The sequence below is a fragment of the Neovison vison genome, chromosome 7 (assembly GCF_020171115.1).
Source record: "Neovison vison isolate M4711 chromosome 7, ASM_NN_V1, whole genome shotgun sequence".
Taxonomy (NCBI): Eukaryota; Metazoa; Chordata; class Mammalia; order Carnivora; family Mustelidae; genus Neogale; species Neogale vison.
In genome coordinates, this window is record NC_058097.1 from 57994858 (window position 1) to 58018358 (window position 23501).

At 48.1% G+C, this 23501-nt stretch overlaps 1 protein-coding gene and 2 long non-coding RNA genes across 8 annotated transcripts in view; 2 read left to right on the top strand and 1 right to left on the bottom strand.

The window, feature by feature from the left end:
• Window positions 1-3180: 3180 nt before the first annotated feature.
• LOC122912126 lies at window positions 3181-4920 on the bottom strand. The gene is made up of 3 exons (XR_006385551.1): window positions 4860-4920; window positions 4080-4236; window positions 3181-3222 (listed from the first exon to the last, which is right to left on the bottom strand). It is a non-coding gene; the product is annotated as an uncharacterized LOC122912126 (long non-coding RNA).
• Window positions 4921-8987: 4067 nt separating this feature from the next.
• Window positions 8988-17733, top strand: LOC122912121. Of its 6 annotated transcripts, none has more exons than XR_006385542.1 (6): window positions 8996-9070; window positions 9844-9882; window positions 12009-12096; window positions 13620-13789; window positions 14473-14649; window positions 17579-17733. It is a non-coding gene; the product is annotated as an uncharacterized LOC122912121 (long non-coding RNA). The 6 variants fall into 6 exon arrangements; XR_006385545.1 differs by having other exon boundaries at window positions 8996-9066; XR_006385544.1 differs by lacking the exon at window positions 8996-9070 and adding an exon at window positions 9077-9225.
• A 2653-nt stretch (window positions 17734-20386) lies between these two features.
• The window catches only part of LOC122912108 (zinc finger protein 211-like), a 28984-nt gene continuing 25869 nt past the window's right edge, over window positions 20387-23501 (top strand). Inside the window, exon 1 of the mRNA XM_044257469.1 lies at window positions 20387-20634. The gene's annotated coding sequence lies outside the window, so the exon portion shown is untranslated. The remainder of the gene's footprint in view (window positions 20635-23501) is intronic.

The window sequence follows — 23501 nt, forward strand, 5'->3', positions numbered from 1 at the left end:
CAGTCATGGCGGCCTGCAAATGCATAAGCTGGTTGCTTTGGAGTAGGGCAGAAGTTCCCGTTCCGATACCTGCCACTATTCCCCCAACTCCTAGTAATATAGCTAATGTTAAGGTAAGGGGCTCTCTTCGATTTCTATTTTGTTTCTCATAGTAGTTGAGGATAGTCTCCGAACTGTGGTAGGTGATTCTAGGCCATAGTTGGACTAATACACAGTAATCTCCGGTGGCATTTAGGAGTTGGGCAGAGATACCGGGAGTCAGGCCGGTATTACATGCCCAATGGGTTCCGTTGGGGGCTTCTAAGTAGTAGTTACCAGGAGTGATGGTGGTTGTCATGTTGCATAGTGTCTGATGGGAGGTTGGTATTTTGCCTAAACATAGTCCTTGACCTGTTACTTCAGGGAGAGTTAACTTGTGGCTAGGAGAAGAGGAACAGGTGGTGGGGGGAAAGTATGATTGATGAAGTTAGCGGTTGTAGCTATACCCTCATAATAAGGGGGGCTCGAAACTAGGCAGAGCCAACAATCCTTAGCAAGAAGGAGATTAGAATAATTGAGAGCTTGATACGCCCCTATTATCAGGTTAAGGAGTCGATCTCCGGTACCAGGAGATGGTCTGTTTGAAACCGGTGATATCGAGGAGAAAGCATTGCCGGGGGCGGCGTTAGGTGGAATGATGGTGACGGCGGGTGTTATTCGAGGGCCTTTGGAATGAGGGTTAGGGGCTGTCTGATCTGGCAGGACTGGATTAGGCCCTATGGTGGCAGAGGGGGATTTTATTGAGAGTTTTATAGTAAATATGAGTCCCTCATCATAATTTTCTTTATAGAGTCTAAGGCCCCAGCTATACCCTTTTGTCCAGTGAACTGCTTTCTTTCCAGACTCTGTGAAGGTAATCTTAAGGGGGTGACACCATGCATTTTTACAGTGTTTTCCGTCGTTTGCTCGGTCCCAGTACCCAGGACGAGCCCCTGGGGACTTTTTTTATCTCATGGGAGTAATTGGCTGTAACAGTGATAAAATCCCAATGCGAGGTGGGTTTCCAATAGACATCACCCGTAGTTTCACATCCCCAGGCCGCACAGTAGAAGTCATCAGGGCCTCCACATTTATAGGCCCGTCCGCTAGCAATACTATTTCTTGGCGCGGGGCAGACATAAAAGGGGAGTGCACTAAGTTTGTAGCGTCGTGGTCCATTTCCACATCCCTGGTTAGGGGGTGACATTTCTTTACTCATAGGGGATGTTGGTGGCTTATGGGGATCATCGTGTTGGCCTATGTCCCAAAACCCCATAGCCAATTTACAGAGATCCGGATACAGGGCAGGCCACCATGTGTTTGGGGTATGTTGGGCCGTACTGGACCAGGTAACTTTCCCCGTTTGAGAGAGAACCTGCCAGGTTAATTGCTTGGGGAGATGTGGACTGGTGCCGTCTACAGGGGAAAGGAGAGAGAATAAGCAAAAGAGTAAGATTAACGGCGAACAAGTCTTATCTTTAGTGGGTTTGGGGAGCGTTGGACGGTCCATTTCGAGTTCTGATGACGTTCGGTCTGTCCGTCCGGGTGTGCTGCCTTTACATGGGAGGCGTGGATCCAGGCTGCAATCCCGACAACTTTTAGCGCCGTGGGCGTTGTTAGGAGCACCGTGTGAGGTCCTTTCCAGTGGGGTTCAAGATTTGTGGCTCGATGCCTGTGGACCCAGGCAGTATCCCTGATTTTGTAGGGATGGGGTCGCGACGGGATGTTAAGTTCTTCCTGGTAGGCGGCTGCCAGGGGTTTCCAGATTTCTTGTTGCACCAGCTGCAAAGCTTGCAGATGGGCCTGTATGGAGGGGGAAGGGGAGTGAGTGGAGATATCTGCCTCAAAGAACGTGACAGCCGGAGGGGGAGCACCATAGAGGATTTCGAAGGGTGTTAGACCGTGAGGGCCAGGAGTGTTTCTGGCCCTATAGAGTGCTAAAGGTAGGAGCTGGACCCAATCTTTAGAGCCAGTTTCAAGCAGTAATTTAGATAGAGCCTCCTTGATGGTTCTATTCATTCTTTCTACCTGTCCTGAACTTTGGGGTCTGTAAGCACAATGTAATTTCCAATCGATCCCCAAAAGCTTGGCCACCGACTGACTTACCTGGGAGACAAAGGCAGGTCCATTGTCTGACCCCAGTACCTCAGGCATTCCATACCTTGGGAAAATCTCCTTCAGTAACTTCTTAGCAACTATGTTGGCAGTCTCCTTCTTGGTGGGGAAGGCCTCTGCCCAACCTGAAAAAGTGTCTAGAAAAACTAAGAGATATTTATATCCATACATGCCAGGCTTAATCTCGGTAAAGTCAATTTCCCAATGTGTGCCAGGGCGGCGACCGCGTACTCGGACTCCTGGTCCGACACTAGTTTTTCCAGGATTGACTTGGGCACACACTCTGCAATTTGCGGCCGCTTGTCGAAGAAGGAAGTTTCGTTTGGGGAAATAGTTTTCTAAATTGGCTCTATCCATTAAGGATTTCATTTTGTTTGCACTTAGATGAGTCAGCCGATGGAGGTGATTTATTAGTTCCTTTGCCATTTTAATGGGCATTATGGCTTTTCCTTGATATTCCCATTGGTTCAGGGTCGGGTTGTAATTGGCCCCCAACCTCTGCATGATGTCTAAATCGGTTTCTTCATAATTCCAAACGGGGGCTTCATTGGTTCCCTCTGTTCCAGTGAGGATGGTGACAGCCAATAGTTGAGGCCCTAAAGCTGCCCGTCGGGCTGTTTCATCGGCCAAGCGATTTCCTTTGGCCTCTGGGCTACTTCCTTTTTGATGGCCTGGGCAATGCATTATGCTCAACTTCTTGGGGAGAAATAAGGCCTTTAATAGGGCCAATATTTCAGTCTTATTTTTAACTTCTTTCCCATCGGAGGTTAGTAGTCCCCTTCTCCGATAAATTTCCCTATGAATATGGGTGGTGGCAAAGGCGTATCTGCTATCTGTGTAAACATTGAGTTTCTTACCTTCTTCCAGTTGGAGGGCCTGGGTTAAGGCGATTAGCTCGGCCCGTTGGGCTGAAGTGCCTCCTGGTAACGCACTTGCCCACACAATTTGAGAGTCGGTCGTGATGGCGGCTCCTGCCCATCGTTCTCCATCCTGCAGGTAGCTACTGCCATCTGTGTACCAGGTTGGGTCCGCATCCTTCATGGGTTGGTTGGTTAGGTCAGGTCGTGTTCCATGCGTTTCTGCAAGGATCTGGTGACAATCATGCAAGGGGGCCTCTCCAGGGGTGGGTAGGAGAGTTGCGGGGTTGAGAGTCACCACAGGTCCGAACTGGATCCTGTCTGTGTCCAGGAGGAGGGACTGATAGTGAGTAAGGCGAGCATTAGACAGACAGAGGTCTGGTGGTTGGCGAATTAAAGATTCCACTGTGTGTGGATCCAGGATTGTTACAGGCTGTCCCAAAGTTAGTTTGGTTGCATCCTTGACTAGGACCGCTATGGCTGCTATCATTTTTAGGCATGGTGGCCATCCTGCTGCTACGGGGTCTAACTTCTTAGAGAGGTAGGCGATAGGGCGTCTCCAAGGCCCTAGTCTTTGAGTTAGAACCCCCTTAGCAAACCCTTGTTTTTCATCGACAAACAATCAAAGGGTTTAGTTATGTCCGGCAGGCCTAACGCTGGGGGCTTGAGGAGAGCTTGTTTAATATGATTGAATGCCTGCTGTTGTTGTTCAGTCCAGACGAAAGGGGTATCCTGTTTGGTCAAGGGGTATAGAGGGGCCGCTATTTCTGCAAACCCAGGGATCCATAGCCTACAAAAGCCCGCTGTCCCTAGGAATTCCCGCAATTGCCTGTGGGTTTGGGGCATTGGAATGCTGGATATAGTCTCTTTCCTTGCGGCCGTTAGCCATCGCTGGCCGTTATGCAATTCATAGCCCAGGTAGGTGACCTTAGTCTGACAAATCTGAGCCTTCTTTGCGGATGCCCTATATCCCAACTGGCCAAGGGTTCGTAGGAGGTCCCCAGTACCTGTTTGACAGTCCTCCTCATTTGTTGCTGCCAGTAAGATGTCATCGACATATTGGAGTAAGATCAGGGAGGGGTGTCTTACCCGGAAATCGGCTAGGTCCTGGTGGAGGGCCTCATCGAATAACGTGGGGCTGTTCTTAAATCCTTGTGGTAGCCTTGTCCAGGTTAGCTGACCTGAAATTCCCAATTCTGGGTCCTTCCACTCGAATGCAAAAATGGGTTGACTCTGGGGACTTAGTCTTAAACAGAAGAAAGCATCCTTTAGATCTAGGACAGTATACCAGGAGTGGGTCGGAGGCAAGGTGCTAAGTAGGTTGTAAGGGTTAGGCACGGTAGGGTGGATGTCTTCTACTTGTTTATTGACCTCTCTTAGGTCCTGGACCGGCCGGTAGTCATCTGTACCAGTTTCTTGACAGGTAGTAGAGGAGTATTCCAGGGAGACCGACATGGGGCTAAAATGCCTTGGTCTAGTAGCCGCCGTATGTGTGGTCTGATGCCTTGGTGGGCCTCGTTAGAAATAGGATATTGTCTAACACTGACAGGGATGGCTGTTGCCTTCAACTGTATGTGAATGGGGGGCTGCTGGGCAGCTAGTCCTATTCCTCCCGTTTCTGCCCAGGCATTTGGATAAGATGTGAGCCAGGGTTTTATGTCTCTCTGAGGTGGGGGGGGGGCTTTTCGTGCAGTCTATATTCCTCTTCTAACTGTAGAGTGAATATGTGCAATGGAGTCCCTTTGGGGCCGGTCACTGTGGGTCCATCTGATTCGAAATGAATCTGGGCCTTTAGCTTAGTCAATAGATCTCTCCCCAGGAGTGGATAGGGACAGTCAGGTATGTGAAGGAACAAATGAGAAACTTTACCTGAGGCCAAATGGACTTTTCTTTCCGTGGTCCAACGGTATTGTTTTCCTCCGGTGGCCCCTTGAACCCATGCTGTCTGGTTACTTAATGGTCCTGGGGTGTTTTTTTTTTTTTTAATTTATTTACTTATTTGACAGACAGAGATCACAAGTAGGCAGAGAGGCAGGCAGAGAGAGAGGGGGAAACAGGCTCCCTGCTGAGCAGAGAGCCCGATGTGGGGCTCGATCCCAAGACCCTGAGATCATGACCTGAGTCGAAGGCAGAGGCTTTAACCCACTGAGCCACCCAGGTGCCCCGGTCCTGGGGTTTTGGTTAAGACAGAATGTTGTGCCCCGGTGTCTACCAAAAAGGTGATTGGTTGCCCCCCGACTGTTAGGGTTATCCTGGGCTCGGGGGGGGGGGGGGGCTCCTGGCCCTGACATCCCTAGTCGTCATCTAGGGCCATTAATCTTGTTTTCTGCCTGTTATTTTCCTTGGGGTTATGGGGTCTTTTTGGGCAGTTTTTGGCCCAATGTCCTCTCTCTTTGCAATAGGCACATTGGTCCCAAGCTACCCGAAGCTTTCTTCTGTCTCCTTCCTTGCCTAGCTCTCCTGTTTCTGATCCTTGATTGCTTTGCACTACGGCGGCCAAGATTTTGCTAAGCTCCTTATTTTGCTTACGCTCTCGCTTATCTTCCTTTTCTTCAGCCTCTTTCCTTAACCTTTCTTCCTTTTCTTCCTGAGTTTCTCTTTTATTATAAATTTTTTCTGCCTCCTTTAACAAATCTTGTAACGAGAAATCTTGTAAATTCTCCAGTCGCTGTAACTTATGTCTAATGTCTGGCGCTGACTGCCAAATGAATGCCATGGACACATTTCCTCTCTGTTCATGGCTATCAGGATCAAAGGGGGTATATCTACGATAAGCCTCTCTAAGTCTCTCTAAGAAAGCGGTTGGAGATCCTTCGGAGCCCTGAGTAACCTGTCTTACCTGAGCCAAATTGGTAGGACGGCGCCCTGCATTATGGAGGCCTGCTATGAGTAACTGGCGATAAAGATTTAGGTGGGTCCTACCTTCAGCCGTATTGAAATCCCAGTCAGGACAGGTCAAGGGAAAGGCGGCATCAATCACATTCGGGAGCTGGGTAGGTCTTCCATTGTCTCCTGGAACATTTTTTCTGGCTTCCAGATAAACTTTTTGTCTCTCCTCTGTAGTGAGAAGAGTCTGCAAGAGCTGCTGGCAATCATCCCAAGTGGGTTGATGCATGATTAGAATGGACTCGATCAGAGCGGTCAAAGCTATAGGGTCCTGTGAGAAGGAAGGGTTATGGGACTTCCAGTTATATAAGTCTGAGGCTGAGAAGGGCCAGTATTGGAATTGGTTGCCTGGGCCCCCTCCTTGGCGTAGGGGAAGGAGCTTGGAAGACCCCTCCTTTGCAGGTTCCTTGCGACCCCTAAGTCTTCCCGCCATTGGGGATGGTAAGGGGTGGCGTTCCTCCGGTAGGTTATTCGATTCTTCCTCAGATTCTGAGGAATTTGATGCTTGCGCCGGTGGAGGGGGAAGCTGGTAGGGAGGGGGGTTCTCGGTTAAGAGGCCTATTAAGGGGGAGTCATCAGGAGGAAGGACCCTCTTTGGCTTAAGATGCCGGGAAGAGGTGGAATCATCTATTACAGGGTATAAGTTGGAAGAAATAGGAGGCTTGGGAGGATCGGCAGGGCAAAGGGGAACAGGGGGAGCGGAAGGTGTTGGGGAAGGGATAGAATCCGGAAGGGGTTTGGCCTTTGGATGAGTGAAAGGAGAAACCCAGGAAGGGGGGTCCTCGACGAGATTTTCCCAGACTACTATGTAAGGGACTTAGTCCGGATGGCCTTGAGGTCCCCGACTGAAGATTTGCTCCTTGATCTGTAGGAGAATAGTGATGTTAAAGGTCCCCTCTTTAGGCCATCCAACATTAAAGGAGGGCCATTCAGAGGTGCAGAGTGTGTGCCATTTTCTTCTTTTGATCTCCATGGACAGATTATTAGCTTGGATTTGCACGTCTCTCCAGTGATCTAATGTGAGACTCAAGGGGGTGGCGATGGTTTGCCCCATTTTTATGGACGATGTAGCAGACAGGGAAAGGGGGACCTTTCAGGTGCTGTCCTGCTCGCGTCCCTCGCGGGAACTTAGGAGCGTCTTACCTAAGGTCTATCCGTATAAACCCCGGACCAGGCTACTCCATGGAGTAGATGACCGTTATGCCATATGACGCTCCGCGAGACTCAGGGTGCAGCCCACTCAGACTCCGTAGCCAAAGGCGGTGGAGCCACATAAACATTCATACAGTCATGCATTCCTCAGATTCAAACGGATCAGACATTTTTCCCTAAACAGAATGTTACCTTCATAACTGATGCAAAGAACATATAGACACTTAGGACGTCGACAGGACAGTCTGGACACAAGAGTCAAAAATAGAAATTGCTGTACGGGTTCGGTTCAGAAACCGAGACTACAGGTTATGGTCAGGAGGAACGCGAGATCCTCTCTGACCGACAGGTGGCCCAAGATAATGGACCTCTTCACACACCCCGAGGCGTCCCCCGGGGTGTTACAGATCCCCGAGGCATCCCTCGGGGTGGCAGGGGAGAAGTCGAGTTCGTCAACTCCTTCTCAATCCTGCCCCTACTACAGATCAACAACGTTGTTGTACAGTCGTGGCGCAAGAACACAAAGACAAGAACATAACATACAATCAGAGAGACAGAGACACAGATGACAGAGACATGGATACTGGCCAGCTTACCTCCCAGTGGGGACCGGCTAGAGTCTTGGGTGGGACTTCATGAAATCTCAGTGGGACCTCCAAATGAAAGACCCTGGAGCCGCACCCAAGAATCAAACAGCACGCCTCCACTGGATGCAAATTGCAAGAGGTTTATTGGTCACACAGGCGCCTGCGGACGCTTCAGCCTTTGTGGGCTGAGCGCGCCGGGCTAAGTTGGGGAGCAGATTATATAGGGCAAGGTTGGGGTGGCGGGAAGCGAGTTTACAGAAGCAGATGCTTGGTTACAGGGAGCTGATTGGTTAACCTAAATCAAGCATTGTCAGACACTGTAACGGTTTGTTCTGACGGGAAGCGGTGGCGGGAAGCGATCCTACAGAGGCAGATATGCATGGTTACAGGAGTCTAATTGATCAATTTGATTCAGGCATGATTGGGCGTTGGGGTCAGGGCGTTCTGGCGGTTCCTTGGGACAGCACTCTGGAAAGTCCCGGTACATTTCGTTTCTCATTTGTCTCTCCTTTTGACAGACCGGGTGACCACAGACAATGTGTTGCCAATAGGTTGCTAAAACAAACCTTACCAAGGAGGAAGGGGGTCTTTCAAGGGGAAATCTCTGTACCTTTTGTTCAGTTTTGCTGTGATCCTAAAACTGCTATAAAATATAGTCTATTACCCAAAAAAGATAGCATTAGTTAAGTTGTTCTCAGTTTGAGCTGCTTCTCAAATTGCTAAAAGAAATTGAGTATATCTTAGAATATGGAGTAAAAAAATGTGGATAAAAAGTGTTTTTCAGTGTATAGGACATAATTCCCGATGATATAAGCAACTGAGAAATTTTCTGTGGGATTCAGACGCAGAGCTCCTACTTGTTCACCGGCTTCAGGACAGTCTAACATTTTTCTTCTTTCTTCCCACTCATGGCCCTCTTTGGAGTTTTTTCTATTCTTCCTGACCAAACATAATGAAACACTGAATAGTGCTTCAGTCCACAGCATTTGAAGAACAATAACATAACGTTTCCAGCTATTCAAGGACACATTTAATGACTGATTATGGGATGATTAGGCTATTTATGTTAAGTAGATCTGGGAGCATCTCAGGTAAGATTTTTATCCTCTTGGAGTAGGCTGATTTTGTGGAGTCTGAAACAATTTCTTTTTAATGCGTTTGACATGGGCAAAGCCTCCTCCTCCCCTGAGGCAGGAATATTATTTTCCAGCTTCCCTCCTAGTACCTGCCGCGCAGCCTGTGCTGGATACTCTGGTTCATCAAGGGTGGAGAACCCGCTATCCTGCCACCGCCAGAACTCTAGGACTACATTACCCACAAGATCCTGCATTCCGAGGAGCCGAAGACGCATCAGGACAAGCATATCTGCGCGTGCGCATCGCGTCGGGGCGGGACTTCGGCCCCAGCGCGCGTTTTGCAGTTCTGAGGGATCCCTTCCGCAGGGCCGAGGCGTAGGTAACAGTGGGGAGTAGGCGTAAAAAGGCTCGGCCTTACCGCAGAGATTTGGGTCCCGGGCTTCCCCGCTCCGGGCCGGGACCTGGACCGCTGGCCCGTTGTCCGCTCCGCCACCGAGTCCGTTGGCGGCGGCCGCGTCCAGGGACCCGGCTCCCGTAAGCGCTCGTCCCCGGGGCCTCCCCGCCGCCCCCCTCCCGCCCAGACCGCGAAGGCCGGAGGGCGGGGTGCCTGCTCGCGGCCCTGCGGCCCAGGCCCGGGTGTCCGGGACAGGGAGGCGCCGGTGGGCGGGGGCGCGTTTGTGAGCGACGGCGGGCGGCGTGCGGGAGCCGGCTCCGGGCTGAGGGGCCGCTGAGGCGGGGGCTTCAGGGGGCCTGAGGCGGGAGGATTCTGCCCTCGGGACCAGGGGACGGAGAGCCTGAGGCGGAGACGCCTGGATTGGCGGGCGGAGGTGCGGGACTTTAATGGGAGGACACTAGACGCCAAGGGACTTTGGCCAAAGGAGGGACACGATCTCCATTAGCGTTTCAAGATTCCCCCAGGGAGTTCTAAAGAAGAGCAGTTTGGAGGTGGGAGAGGAGTGCTCCGAGGAACTGGCAGGCTGAGTCTCTGTTCAGGGTCACACAGCCGGTAAGACAGCATTGAGCCCTGAGGCCCACTGATTACACAGCCCGAGCTCACTTGGCTCCAAGGCCTGGAAGAGTGCGGAGAGGCAAGAGCCCATCATCCTTTCCCCACAGTGGTGGCATTCTTTAAAGGCCTGCCTTTTCCCGCAGACTCCCAGGACTGCAGAAGTACTTGTGGAACCAGCACGGGTATGTAGAGGGTGTCTTAGTCGTTTCCTAGCCCTGACTGACACCCAGATGTTCTCTGGACTCTTACGTGCTGTTTTCCTAGTCCTTGGGTCTGAGGACAGTAGAGAAACCCCAATCTCAGAGTCCTAAGTTGATGTCAGGGGTTATATGACGGTGTTCCCATTTCTGTCATCCAACATAAACGAGTGTTTAGGGTTAACCCAGGAGCAGGTATCAGGATGTGCAAATACAAGGAGGTAAAGCAGAGTTGGGGGTGTTCAGGAATCACAGGTTTCCTTTTATGATGTGAACAAAGAGCAGGAGGACACGTGTCAGGATAGGAATGACTGTCTGAAAAATTAGGTGTCTCTTCTGGACATCATAGGGGGTTTGGTCAGAAGAGAGAGATAATGTCAGAAAAGTAAAAAACAGTCTCCTGTAAAGCAGAGAATAGACCATGGAAATGATGAGGGACAAGGGAAATCAGGGCAAAGGCTACTACCATAAACCAGGTGAAGGTTAATTGACCAGGACTATGGTTTAGGGTGGTCACATTTTTGGATGCAACCATGGATTCATGTTTTAAAAAGGGAAACTAGATTTTCTAATGTGGGTGGTGAGGGGGAGAAACAGGTATCAGGGATTAACACCAGGGTGTTTGATCTCTGCAGCTGTAGGGATGGAAGTTCCAATTGAGGAGGAAGTTGTTAGTAGAAATAATGTTCACTGGGGATATCAGGAGCTTTGTTTTGGCCATGTTTAGATTCAGAGGTATTTCAGAGACCACTGAGGGGAGGCATCAAATTGGCAGCTGGAAACACAAGTTGGGAAATCAAAAGAACATTTCAAATTGGAGACATTCAGAATGTAGTATTTATGTGGACTCAAGGAAGTGACCTGTGGTTACGTTTAGGAGGTATAACCTTGTTGATTGGTGTGAAGCTGTTCATAGGCCAGGAAGTAGAGGGTAGGGGCTGAGCACTGGGTCTTTTGCTTGGGTACCTGAGTGATGGTATTGGAATTCATAAATGCCAATTAGGGAGATTTGTGCCCTTAAAAGTAGGGTGTTTCAGACAGACTAGTCTAGCAGGTGGCCAACGCTTCCAAGATAAGAATGGACGTGAGAGAGATGCAGAGACAAGGGGTAACTGAGGCAAGAGGTCACTCAGGCCAAAGCTCTTGCTCATTCACGTCTCTGTGGATTCCCAGTGATTTGTGAGGACTTTGGTGGGACCTGGGTTATGTCATTCGGACTGGTGGTATGCTCAGGGGCAGATTATGGTCGTCTGTGAGAATCCGTAGGACGGGGGTGTGTGATAGATAAATGGACTGGGCTTTGAATAGGGGTTAGGTGGACAGAGACAATTGTCATTGTGGAGGGGACAGCAAGTACAGCACAGAAATGGAAGAGGGCCATGGTTTCAACCACAACTGGTTCTGTGTGGCTTGATCTCAGGCATGGAACAGAGCCAGGGAGGGAGGCCTTCGTAGAAGGATTAGGCATTTCCAATTCTAGCAGGAGCCATGGGAGCTCTGGACTAGTATTGGGTCCTGTGGGAATTTGCCAAGGAACTCTGGATGTTTTCTGCTAAGTTGTATTTCATGGCCTAAAATTAAGGCCCATTATTATGTGCTGCCTTGGCACCTGTTGAAACTCTGAGTACCTGACATGGCCTGAGTTCAGGTTCTCCTCCCCATTCTTGGACAGGTCTCCTAGCCAAGACTCCCCTTTTTTTTTTAAAGATTTTATTTATTTATTTAACAGAGAGAAATCACAAGTAGACGGAGAGGCAGGCAGAGAGAGAGAGAGAGGGAAGCAGGCTCCCTGCTGAGCAGAGAGCCCGATGCGGGACTCGATCCCAGGACCCTGGGATCATGACCTGAGCCGAAGGCAGCGGCTTAACCCACTGAGCCACCCAGGCGCCCCAAGACTCCCTTTTCATCAGGAGGACCAGAGCGTTCCTGCTTATGCCTTTAAAGTGTGTTTCAGTTCTCTACAAGCCCATGGAGTTACTCTCACAAGCCCTTCACATCATCCTATGGGAACCGGATTATACCTCACCTCTTGATCTTGTAAAGCTTGCCTCTTATGGCCCCTGATTGTCCGCTGTACCCTTAGATGTTCTTTGCTCTTCCCTTTTTCCCAGGGGCTGGAATGGCCTTCTCATATCGGGCCCATGGACACTGCTTGTTTCCCTGATTGCCTAAGTACATGCTGTGGCTAGTAAGTCTGAGGTATGTGCACTGCCCTCCCCCTGAGCAGCCCCAGCACAAGGTCAGGCATCTGATGGTCATTGTAATTATTCTTTGCTTGCCCTCTCCCTGGCCTGATGATACTGTCCAGATCTAGGCACCTGAATACAGCAGTTGCTACTTCTTTCCTCTAGCTGACATTTCTTCATGACTGTCCATGCCAGGAATTGCTAACACCGACATGATTACAGTTATGGAGACCATGATCTCTTCCTGTAAGACTGTCCTCCAAGACACCCCCCACCCCCACACCACACTGCCAGGCAATCAAATACTGAGTTGTTCTGGTCCAGTACTTTCTGCTCTTCTGTGACGTCTTCCCGTTGGTGATTGCATCATGCGGGTGCCATGTAGTTGCTCATCTTGGGAGTAGGTTGGAGAGGCTTTATGTGGTTCATAGACAGCTGTTGATGAACCACAGCAAGATGGGCTCAGGAGGATCCTGTTCTGGAGGATTGGCCCCTAGGGGAGGGAGTAAATCAAGGCTGTGTTTAATTTTTATTTTTTATTATTTATTTATTTATTTTAAGATTTTATTTATTTATTTGACAGACAGAGATCACAAGTAGGCAGAGAGGCAGGCAGAGAGAGAGGTGGAGGCAGGATCCCCGCCAAGCAGAGAGCCCGATGCGGGGCTCGATCCCAGGACCCTGGGATCATGACCTGAGCTAAAGGCAGAGGCTGAACCCACTGAGTCACCTAGGCGCCCCATCAGGGCTGTGTTTAAGAAACAGAACATTGGGGACGCCTGGGTGGCTCAGTTGGTTAAGCGGCTGCCTTCAGCTCAGGTCATGATCCCAGCGTCCTGGGATCGAGTCCCACATCGGGCTCCTTGCTTGGCGGGGAGCCTGCTTTTCCCTCTGCCTCTGCCTGCCACTCTGTCTGCCTATGCTTGCTCTCGCTTCTCTCTCTATGACAAATGAATAAAATAAAATCTTTAAAAAAAAAAACAAAAAAAGAACAACAAAAAAACCAGAACATTGGTTGTAACAGAAATCTGTTCTGTTCGATTAGTATTTTGGTGCCTGTGGGCACACCTCATTTTTGCTCTTACCTCACCAGTCTTGATCCTCTGCCTACTTGTCACTCTGCATGTCACTCCTACTCTCATATCCTTTGTGTGACCGGTCTCTGCCTCTCTGGACTCCACGTCTTGCCTGCTTCCCTCACCACTCCATCTGCAGTGCTGCCCGCATTGACTGCTGTGCATTTTGTCAGGAGGTGTGCATGTCTGCTCAAATAGGCCTTGAACATGAGCGACTCTATTGCAGTTGAATTTTCTTGGTCCTGGACTTAACCCTTCTGCATAATGGGCATGCGTTATCAGGAACCAAGAGCTGGCTGGAGGTTTTTTGCCGAGAAACGGGTTATAGACCCGGCTCTCCCCCACATGTCACATGTTGTAGTTGTGTCCTTCACCATTTGAGACCTTCCCCATTTTACGCTTTTTATTTCCTTGGAGCAAAGACACTGTGTCCTGAACTGGAACCAAATCTGTTTTGCAGATAATCACACGGACTTGTCCTGTGTTTGTCACATTCTGGCATATGGGTGATCTCGTCCAACCAGAGTCAACATGGACTCCTCCAGCATTGTATTTCTTTCAGGTTGTTGATGTGGAGCAGATGAGGAGGAGGTACCTTTCGAGCAGAGGATTTCTATAGAAGTGTCAGAGGTCAGGACTCCAAGGCAGATGTGTCTGCCCAGTGGGCCCACTCCTATGAGATACATAGCCTGGTCTTGAGAGATTTTGCGCTTGGCTGTGCCAAGGAACACATACCAGCCAGAAACCATACACCTATGGGGCAGATGGGAAATGATTATGTTTACTGCAAATCTTCCATAGCTCCGGAAGCAGGACATTGGAGAGAAACACTTCAGAAGCAGAACCTCATTCAATAAGAGTTGCAAGTTCTTTGTGTCAAGGAAGCCCTTTATCTGTAGGGAGGTTGGGAAGGACTTTTTGACCAGCTCTGGGTCTCTCCAACAATAAGTCAAAGAGCAGTGCCAAGTGCAGGGTGGCCTTACACGATACAGAAATTCATTATAAATGGGGAGAATGCTTGAAAACTTGTGAGAACAAATACACATTTATTCAGCACTGGAGAGACCTTTCTAGAACACAATGTTATGTATGTAGTGCATGTGGGAAGTCTTTTACCATAAGGTACCGCCTCAATCACCGTTGGAGAGTTCACACAGGGAAAGGGCCTTAGTGAGTGTGCAGAATGTGGTAAATTATTTAGCATCAAGGCCAGCCTCATTCCACATCAGAATTCACACTGGGGAAGGGCCTTATGTGTGCGGGGAATGTGGGAACTTGCTTCCTTACAGATCCAGTCTCTCTAATTACCTAAGGTTTCACACTGAATCAAGGCCTTATGAGTGTGGTGAATGTGGGAAATCTTTTAGCCAAAGTTCGTGCTCTTCCAACATCAAGAATTCACACTGGAGTATGGGGAATCTGGGAGTGTCACCCTTGACCCGCAAGGACGACAAGAAGCCCCGGTTCAGATGTATCTTCTCTCTATTTCCGTAAGTCTACACACTTATATACGTTTACATGACCAATCCGCGAGCAGGGTGACCAATAAGGGGCCAAGCAATGGGGAGAGCCAATGAGAGTCCTGTTACTATGCTGATTAAATTTGAAACAGCCAATGACTATGTCCTCCTTTAGGCGGGTTTCACCAGAACGTTCGTTGTTTACTTGCAGCGTATTTTGCTGGCAGTGAGCCAAGCGCCATCTTGTAATGGCGGGGACTTTCCCGGTCAGAGGCGGTCCCCGACATGGGAAGTCCTTTAAATAAAGCTCTGGTGCTCCTTCAGTGTTGGAAAGTTCATCCTGGATGAAGGCCTTCTGTATGTGACAACTTCCCCAGCAGAGGCCCTATCTCATTGACTACCAGATAATTCACGTAGGAAACTCAGAGGATTAATGTAGATGTGCGGGGAGTGTGCTAGTTCTGTATTCTTCTAACGCTGGAGGTGGCTTATGAGGGTGCCATCTGCCTGAATTTAATCTCCTACATCAGAACAGCCACCAAATTCCAGGTATGTGAGAGGTATATATATATGTGTGTGTGTGTGTATATTTTTTTAAGATTATTTAAAAATTTTTTTTGATGGAGAGTACAAGCAGGCAGAGTAGCAGGCAGAGGGAGAGGGAGAAGCAGGCTCTTTGCTGAGCAAGGAGCCCCATGTAGGACTCAATCCCAGAACCCTGGGATCATGACCTGAGTGGAAGACAGTCGCTTAACCTACGGAGCCCTCCAGGCGTCCCGAGAGGTGTATTTTTAAACTTCCCAGGTCATTGCCAGATTGACGTCTGGAAGCTTTTCTACTTCTACCCTTTGGAAGGTGCTCAGGGGGTGTCTCATTCGCTAACTACACTGTGTTTAGGGAAGTAAAACTTCCCTGTTCTTCTATTTGTGAAAGGATGAGTAAGAAACCTGATCATTCCTTTCTCATTTCTTTCTGTCCTGATGAGTTAGGCCATGGACCTGGTCCAGTTTGGGCCCAGAAGACAATGCTCATGATTTGAAAACAGATTCCTTTTTCAGGGATGTTACTGGTCTCACATGACCCTTGTGATGGAATTTTCCAGCGTCCAACTCACAAACCTAGGAATAGCCTGTCTTCCATTGTTCTGGTTTGTGTGGTAATGAAGGCCTTACTTAAGGCACCTTTAATTTGGGGCTTCAATTCACTGTGTATGTGGCAGCTTGAAGACAACTATTCCAGTCGTTCTGCTGAGAACAACTGAGTTCTGCTAGCATGAGCATGTGACCAGCTTTTCTTGGGTCCAAACTTTGCCCAAGATAGGACAGTATTTGCCAGAATATATATATATATATATATATATATATATATGAATATATGAATATGAATATATATATATATTCATATTCTTTTTGTTTTGTTTTGGTGGAGGCCGAGAAAATTAAGGACGTCCCATTTCAAGTGTCTCAAATTTAACTTAGCAAGAGTACAGCCATCTTAGCTTCAGCAGCCATTTCAGGCCCCAGTGAGCAGGGGCTGAACTTTAGTTCCAGGAAAAACCGCTAAGCTTTAGTAACAGGAAAAATCGCTAAGCTTTAGTAACAGGAAAAATCGCTATACCCAACCCTGCAACATCCCAGCAACAGCTAATCAGCTTACTGCAGGAAAGTCTGAAATTTTCCCTCTTCCCCCACCCCCCAAGCCTCTTGTAATGACACATAAATACCCCTGCCTTAACTAGACTCGGGGTCCAAGTCCCTACCCCGCTGTGTCAGGTATACTTGGGCCCAAGCTTAAGTCTGTCGAATAAACCCTTGTGTGATTGCATCAGTGTTGGCTCCTTGGTGGTCTCTCAGACACAAAAACTTGGGCACAACATTTTGTTTGGCCTAGTTTGCATTGCTGCCCACAGCCTCCCAGGAAAGTCTGCCTGGCATTATGGTCCTGATTTGTAGCTTGGATGTCATGATACTCTGTAGGTTCAGAGGTCAATCTGAGGAGGTTAGAGTTGTGAAAGACTCTGGTGTTTGTAAGAATTGTTTTCTTATTCAGAGGGGATGCTGCATTGCGTTCAGCACTGGTAAGGGAAATCTATTCCTTGGGTCCCGCAAAGCGGCGAAGTGCTCTGGTGTCCAGAATTCTTTAGGGAGGTGCCACTGGTTGGAAGATTATAGGGGGAATCATGATTGTTAAAAACAAGCAAACAACCCCCCACCCCCGCACCCCCGCGCCCCTATACTGGTTTTATAGGGAGTGAGGAGACTACAACAAACTGGTTGGAATGGGCCTCTTTTAAAAGGGTGTCCGCAGGTTTAGTTACTATGGCTGTGAAGGATGAGCAGGTACAGGAATTTTCAGGATTTCCAGAAGGGTGTATCTTGTGTAGCTGAGCGCATTTGAGAAAAAAATAATGTAAAGTTTTTATGACTCATGTAGCTTTTTTGGGTGCTATGTCTCAAGGCCATTGCTGTCTTGGGAGGAAAACCAGGGAGTTGAGAGAAAGGACATGTCTTGGTCAGTGATTGTGGCCTTAGTGCTGCAGCCTGCTTTCCTTTCCAATCGAGTGGAAATGGCTTTCATCGTTTGCCTGTATCTGTTATCCCTGGGGCATGAGAAGGAAATCCAAATTTTTACTTTGAACCGTTTCCAAAGACGTGATAAGGTATAGATGATGTGCAGTAAACCGTATGTATTTAAACTGTACAGCTCAGTAAGCTGAAATTCACTTAACCCAGGAAGCTCATCACAATCATGAAAATGGACCTGTCCCTCACTCCATATTTATGTGCAGCACTTCAGTGGTGTCTCTCTCTCTCTGCCCTTCAGGCAACCATTGGTCTACTTTCCTTTGTAACAGATTAGTTTGCATTGTCTAGAATTTTATATGATTGAAATAGTAAATTGTTTACCCTTTTTTTCCTCCCATGGGTGCCCTCTGCAGAATGTTCTTTTTTTTTTTCAGATTCAGCATGAATAGTTCATCATTTTTATATCATTGAGAAGTATGATTTTCTATGAACTACCGCTGCTTGTATATTCATTCATCTGTTTATGGATACCGACTGCTTTCCGGTACTGGTTGTTACAAATAAAATCACTACAGACGTTTTAATACAATTCGCTATGTGGCTGTATTTATTTTCTCTTGTGTTAATACTTCAGGGTGCAATGCTGGAATCACAAGCTGGGTGAATATTAACTTTTTATGTAAATTACATAGTGCGATAAGGGAGGCGTCTTTGATAATGGGGTCATTGGGCAAAAACCTGAAGGATAAGAGGGATAACTACGTGGATATTTTCAGAATAAGTTCTAGGCAAAATGTGCAGGTGAGTAGATAGCTTCGGTAGGTGGAGCCCTCATAGCGTTTGAAGACTCCAGCCAGGTTGGCCATTAGCATGACTTGCTCACTGCAGAGACACTCGGAACAGATGTGAGGAAGTCTGGCTCTGCCTCTGGGAGTCTGCAATTCTTCACTGTGGCAGACTGCAAGGCCTGAATCTAGGCAGCCTCATTTTTCATCAAAATCTGGTTTCCAAGTTTAATTCCTAGACCTTTACCATTCGTGTCACCCAGTGATTTGTTAGAAATGCTTGTTCTCATTTCAGAAACTGGCCTAGTGAAACAGATTCTGTGGATCAAGACCTTACAATCTATGTTTTAACAATTTTCCAGGTGATTCTGATATAACATTCCATTGTACTGTTGTGGTTTTTGTAGACCAGGTCACAGTGTTTCTCACAATAGCAGGAGTCACCTCTAAATCTGCAGGATTTTTAACTGATACTAAAAAAGAAGGGATCTGTACAGGTTATGTAATATACAGACCATACTTCTAAGCACATTCACGTTATGTTCCTCCATTGTGCCTACCACATTCCAAGATGCTAGATAATTTAGGATTTCTTCTTTCATGAATTCTGTGACTTCCTTGTATATAATATAACCCCCAGGAGGGAAGGAGTCTTTCTCCCGTTGTGTCCAGATGTCTCCTTTGCATCTACAATAAGTTCTTGAAGCCAAACACTCATTGATTATTTGTTAGAACAGTGAATAAGCAAGACACTTTAGCTTCCCTTTATATTTTTACAAGTCGAAGTATTCCTAACGTCCCTGTTAGCTTTCCCTGAATGTTGGTATCACTTACTTTCAGGAATGGATAAGAATCAAATTCAGGAGACAAAGTCATCAGAATGATTGTTTAAGTCACATACTCAGCTTAACTATATCTTTTCTCAGACATCACTGCTACAATTTCTCTTAAGATCTTCACATTTTTATCATTCACTGGTATTTCCACTGAGACATTTTCTGACACAATCTCTGAATCATTATAGAGCCATTGTCAGTAGCTTTGTGTAATTTGCATTTTATAGCTGTTTTTCTCAGATAATGTCAATTCCTCATGCAGAAAACTCCCTGTAGGGGCGCCTGGGTGGCTCAGTGGGTTAGGCCTCTGCCTTGGGCTCAGGTCATGATCACAGGGTCCTGGGATGGAGCCCCACATCAGGCTCTCTGCTCAGCAGGAGGCCTGCTTCCTCCTCTCTCTCTCTGCCTGCCTCTCTGCCTACTTGTGATCTCTCTCTCTGTCAAATAAATAAAATAAAATAAAATAAAAAGTATAAAAAAAGAAAACTCCCTGTAATCGCCAGGGAAATGATAACCACTTTCCAGTAATGAGGTGAGCACAGAGATTTAAGTTACCTTCTGCATTTTGGAAATCAGAGCACCCTTTTCATATACTAACACCTGTAAACCCTGAAGCCACCGTCCGCTATCAGAATAGCATGTCTTGCACAGTTCTGTTGTTGAGAAAGATGTCGGATTTCCAAAAGGTAGTGACTTTCGTCTATCCAAAAGGAGATACTAAATAGATACACGTGTTGCTAAGTTGAACACAGTAATTTACTGTACAGTCAAGGGAAATACCTTCTGTGGTAATTACAGAGATCAGCTTTGTATTCCTGCTTAGGGGTATTCCAACATCCCTGTTCAATAATTTCTGTCAAGACCCAGTCTGTTTTTTTCTGTCGTCCCTGATCAAACATAGAGCGACTGATAAAACCAAGTCTAACACTGACTTGGTAGTGTATGGATTTGAATTGCAACGTGACGTGTTGAGCCTGCATAACTACGGATGGTTAGCGTATTTGAATCTGTAGCCTTTGGGAATATATGAAATATGTTTAGCTTCTGGGAGCAAGCGGAGCTTCATCCGGAATAACACGTCCCTGCACTCTTGGGTGAACAGCCACAAGCAACACACAACACTCCCCCCAAAACTTGAGTTCTCCTTCTTCTTTTTTTTTTTTTTTTTAAGATTTTATTTATTTATTTGACAGACAGAGATTACAAGTAGGCAGAGAAGCAGGCAGAGGGAGAGGAGGAAGCAGGATCCCCGCTGAGCAGAGAGCCCCATGCGGGGCTCGATCCCAGGACGCTGGGATCATGACCCGAGCCGAAGGCAGAGGCTTTAACCCACTGAGCCACCCAGGCGCCCCCAGTTCTCCTTCTTTAAGAAGAGACAAAGACCCTTCTAATCTTTTGGATTCAAAGACGGCATCTCCCAACGCAGCTCCTGGGTCGAAAATTGTCTGGGGGTGGGCTGCCGAGCACCCTTACCCACGGCGTTTGAATCCGTGGGAACTACATTACCCTGTATGCTCCGCGCCTAGCGGCCGCCTCGCTAAACCAATGAAGGTTCACAACAGGCGTCTTCTGTGTGTGACACCGAACGCGGGGCGGGACTTCCGGCGTCCTCCTCCGGGCGGTCATTTTGGCTTCTCCCCTGTGTTCATCCGGGCAGAAGTTCCGGAGCGCTGGGTGTGTGCGAGGTGACTTGCAAGAGAAGGAGTCAGAGGAGTCTTTGACCCCGCCATACAGAGGCGGATCTGAGGCGAGGCGACGCTGCCCGGGGTGCCCCGCACCACGGCCGGTATAGGAACCGCCTGCCCGCTCCCGGCCCCGCTTCGCCCACAGGCCCGGATGGCGGCAGTCACGTTGAGGGACCCGGCTCAGGTAAATGCTGCGTTTTCCGCCCCTCATCGCCACCCAGATCCTAAAGCTCCGGTTGAGGGGCGCCGGCTCATGTCCTGACATTCCACGTCACTTTAGGATAACGAGGCACTAGTAGGTGGGGTCCCGTTTCTGACAATGACTGAATAAACATGACATCTCAGCTTCCCTGTTTCGTTTCACTGGTGATTAGTTGTGGGGAGCGTTTAATTTCACTGTTGTGATTAGGTGTGGGGGAGTGTTGCAGGCAGAGGAACCGACCTCTGCAAAGGCGTGTAGGTGCCGCTGAGCTGGGAACATTCGGGACAGCTGGGGGTGGTTGTGCCTGAGGGGAGCAGTGTTTGAGGCGGAGTCTCACCTGGAGGAGCAGGCCGAGGGTGCTGCCTGCGTGCTCGGGACTCTGGCAGCTGTGGATAATTGTAAACAAAGGAGCGACACGAATGACATTAGGGTTTTAAGGCTTCTCGAAGGCTATTGATTGGAAAAATAGACGGAAGGAGAGTGATGGAGACATTGAGGCATTAGGAGGTTGACTCCTTTTTCGAGGACACAGAGCTAGTAAGACGAAACTCTGAGACATAAAAGGTAGACTCCAGTCATAAATTCACTCGCTTACCGGCCAGGCATGGGTACACAGAAGAGTCTGAGCCCACTGAAACCCGACTTGTATTCATCTGTAACCTGCCGGTTAAAACACGGCTACAGACGCGCTTTTGGAACATACACAAGTATGTGTAGGGTGTCCTAGTCTCTCACTGGCTCCTATTCCCACTCCTGTATTCTCCACTATAGTGAGCAGGGACTACGTGCCATTCTTCCAGACCTTGGGTCTAGGGACCCTGGGGAAACCCCAAGCCTCTGCCCTGGGTCCATATGGGGAATTATATGGGGGGTATTTCCATTTGGGACACCTGATATAAACAGGTATGGAAAGGTTATCTCAATACAGGACTGTAAAAACATTTGTGGAGGTAATCTGGGAGCATTAAGGAAACCATAGCTTCCCTTTCCTTCAGGTGGGAGCATTAAGATGGGATTCAGGACCGGAATGGCTGCCTGAGAATTTGGTAACCTGTAATGGAGGTGATAGGAACTTTGGGTTCGAGAAGGGAGATGTTCTTAGCCAGGTCTTAACAGGCTTCTTCCGCCTGCATGGTAGCGAACAGATTGTGAGGATGAGGGAAGAGGAAGGAAAACTAGGGTGGAGTCCACTGTAGTGGTCCAGTTGAGGGTTCATGGGACAGAGTGGTGGCTTAGAAGTGGCTGGACTGTGGATCAGTTTTTAATTAAGAGTCAATTGGATTTCCTGATGTGCAAGGGAAGTCACATGATTGGTCTCTTAGTATTGCTGTATAACAAAATCCCACAAGCTCGGCAGTTTATAAATTTCAGAAATTTATTTCTCACAGTTCTGGAGGCAAGAAGTCCGAGATCAGGATGCTTACATAGTCAGGTTTTGTGTCTAGTGAGGACCTCCTTCTTAATTTCCACCCAAAGGTCCCAGCTCTTAATACCATCAGTTTAGTTGTGGGGGGTGTAGAGTGTCAAAATACAAATTTGGGGGGGCATAAACATTTTTTTTTTGAACAGTGAGAAAGTGAAGCACAGGACTTGGAGATGACCCAAATCTTTTTTAAAGATTTATTATTTATCTGACAGATCACAAGTAGGCAGAGAGGCAGGCAGAGAGGCAGGCAGAGAGAGAGGAGGAAGCAGGCTCCCTGCTCAGCAGAGAGCCTGATGCCAGATGCGGGGCTCGACCCAGGACAGGGGGATCACGACCTGAGCTGAAGGCAGAGGCCTCAACCCACTGAGCCACCCAGGCGCCCCGGACCCAAAGGTTTTGATTTAAACAACAGGAAGGATGAAAATTCCAGCAGATAAGGGGAAATTCATCATAGAGTAATTTTAACTGGGGATATCATATCAGTAACTTTCTGTTGGCTGTTTTAAGGTCTGAGGTGTTTCAGAGACCAGTGAGTGAGAGCATCAAGTAGGCAGCCAGACACCCACATCTGGAATTCTGGGGAGGGGTTCAGGATGGAAACATCCAACATATGGTGGCAACCGTATATGTCCAGGTAGGTGAGTTATATTTGGGAGGTGCAATCTCTAGATAATGATGGTAAAACCATTTTCAGACTAGGAAAGGAAAGGTGGTGGCTGAGAAGTGGGCCTCTTGCTTGGATATCTGGTTGATGGCTTTGAGTTTTCACATACTTAACTTAGTGAAATAAGTGGCACAAAGGGTGAAAATGTCAAGGACAGGGTAGACTCAGAGCCGATGAAGAGTACTAGTAGAAGAGTGGACATGAGATGGATAGAGAGGCATAGGAGTTGGCACATTAATACTCAGTCCTTGGAGCTAGTGTTTATTTCACTCAAAGGACTTCGTGGATTTTGTGGCAACTTTGGTGGGGCCTGGGATATTTCATTCAGGCTGGAGGATTAGGTTAGTGGCAAATCTGTGAGAACTTTTGTGACTCAGGTGGGTGACTGGTGGAGCTGCACTTTGAACGAAGGACTAAGTCAAAAGAGGAAAAAGTTCTGACTGCAGAAGGCACAGCAAGTGCAGCACAGAAATGGGAAGAGGCCAGGGGTATCTGAAATCTGCAGGTCATTCTGGGCTGTGGTGGTTGTTGCAGGAAACAGACTTAAGCAGGGAGAACTACATAGCAGGCTTCAGAGCTGCCTCTGACCGTGAGGCTCATCAGAGGATCAGTTGGGTCTTGACTGGGTTTACAAAGACCTTTCTGGATACCATGCAGTAGGTAACATGAGGCCAGGGAGATACTTGTCCTGTTCTGTGGGGCAGGAAGTGGCTGTGGCTTCTAAAAAGAAGCAAGAAAGAGCCTCTCCAGGAAACTTGA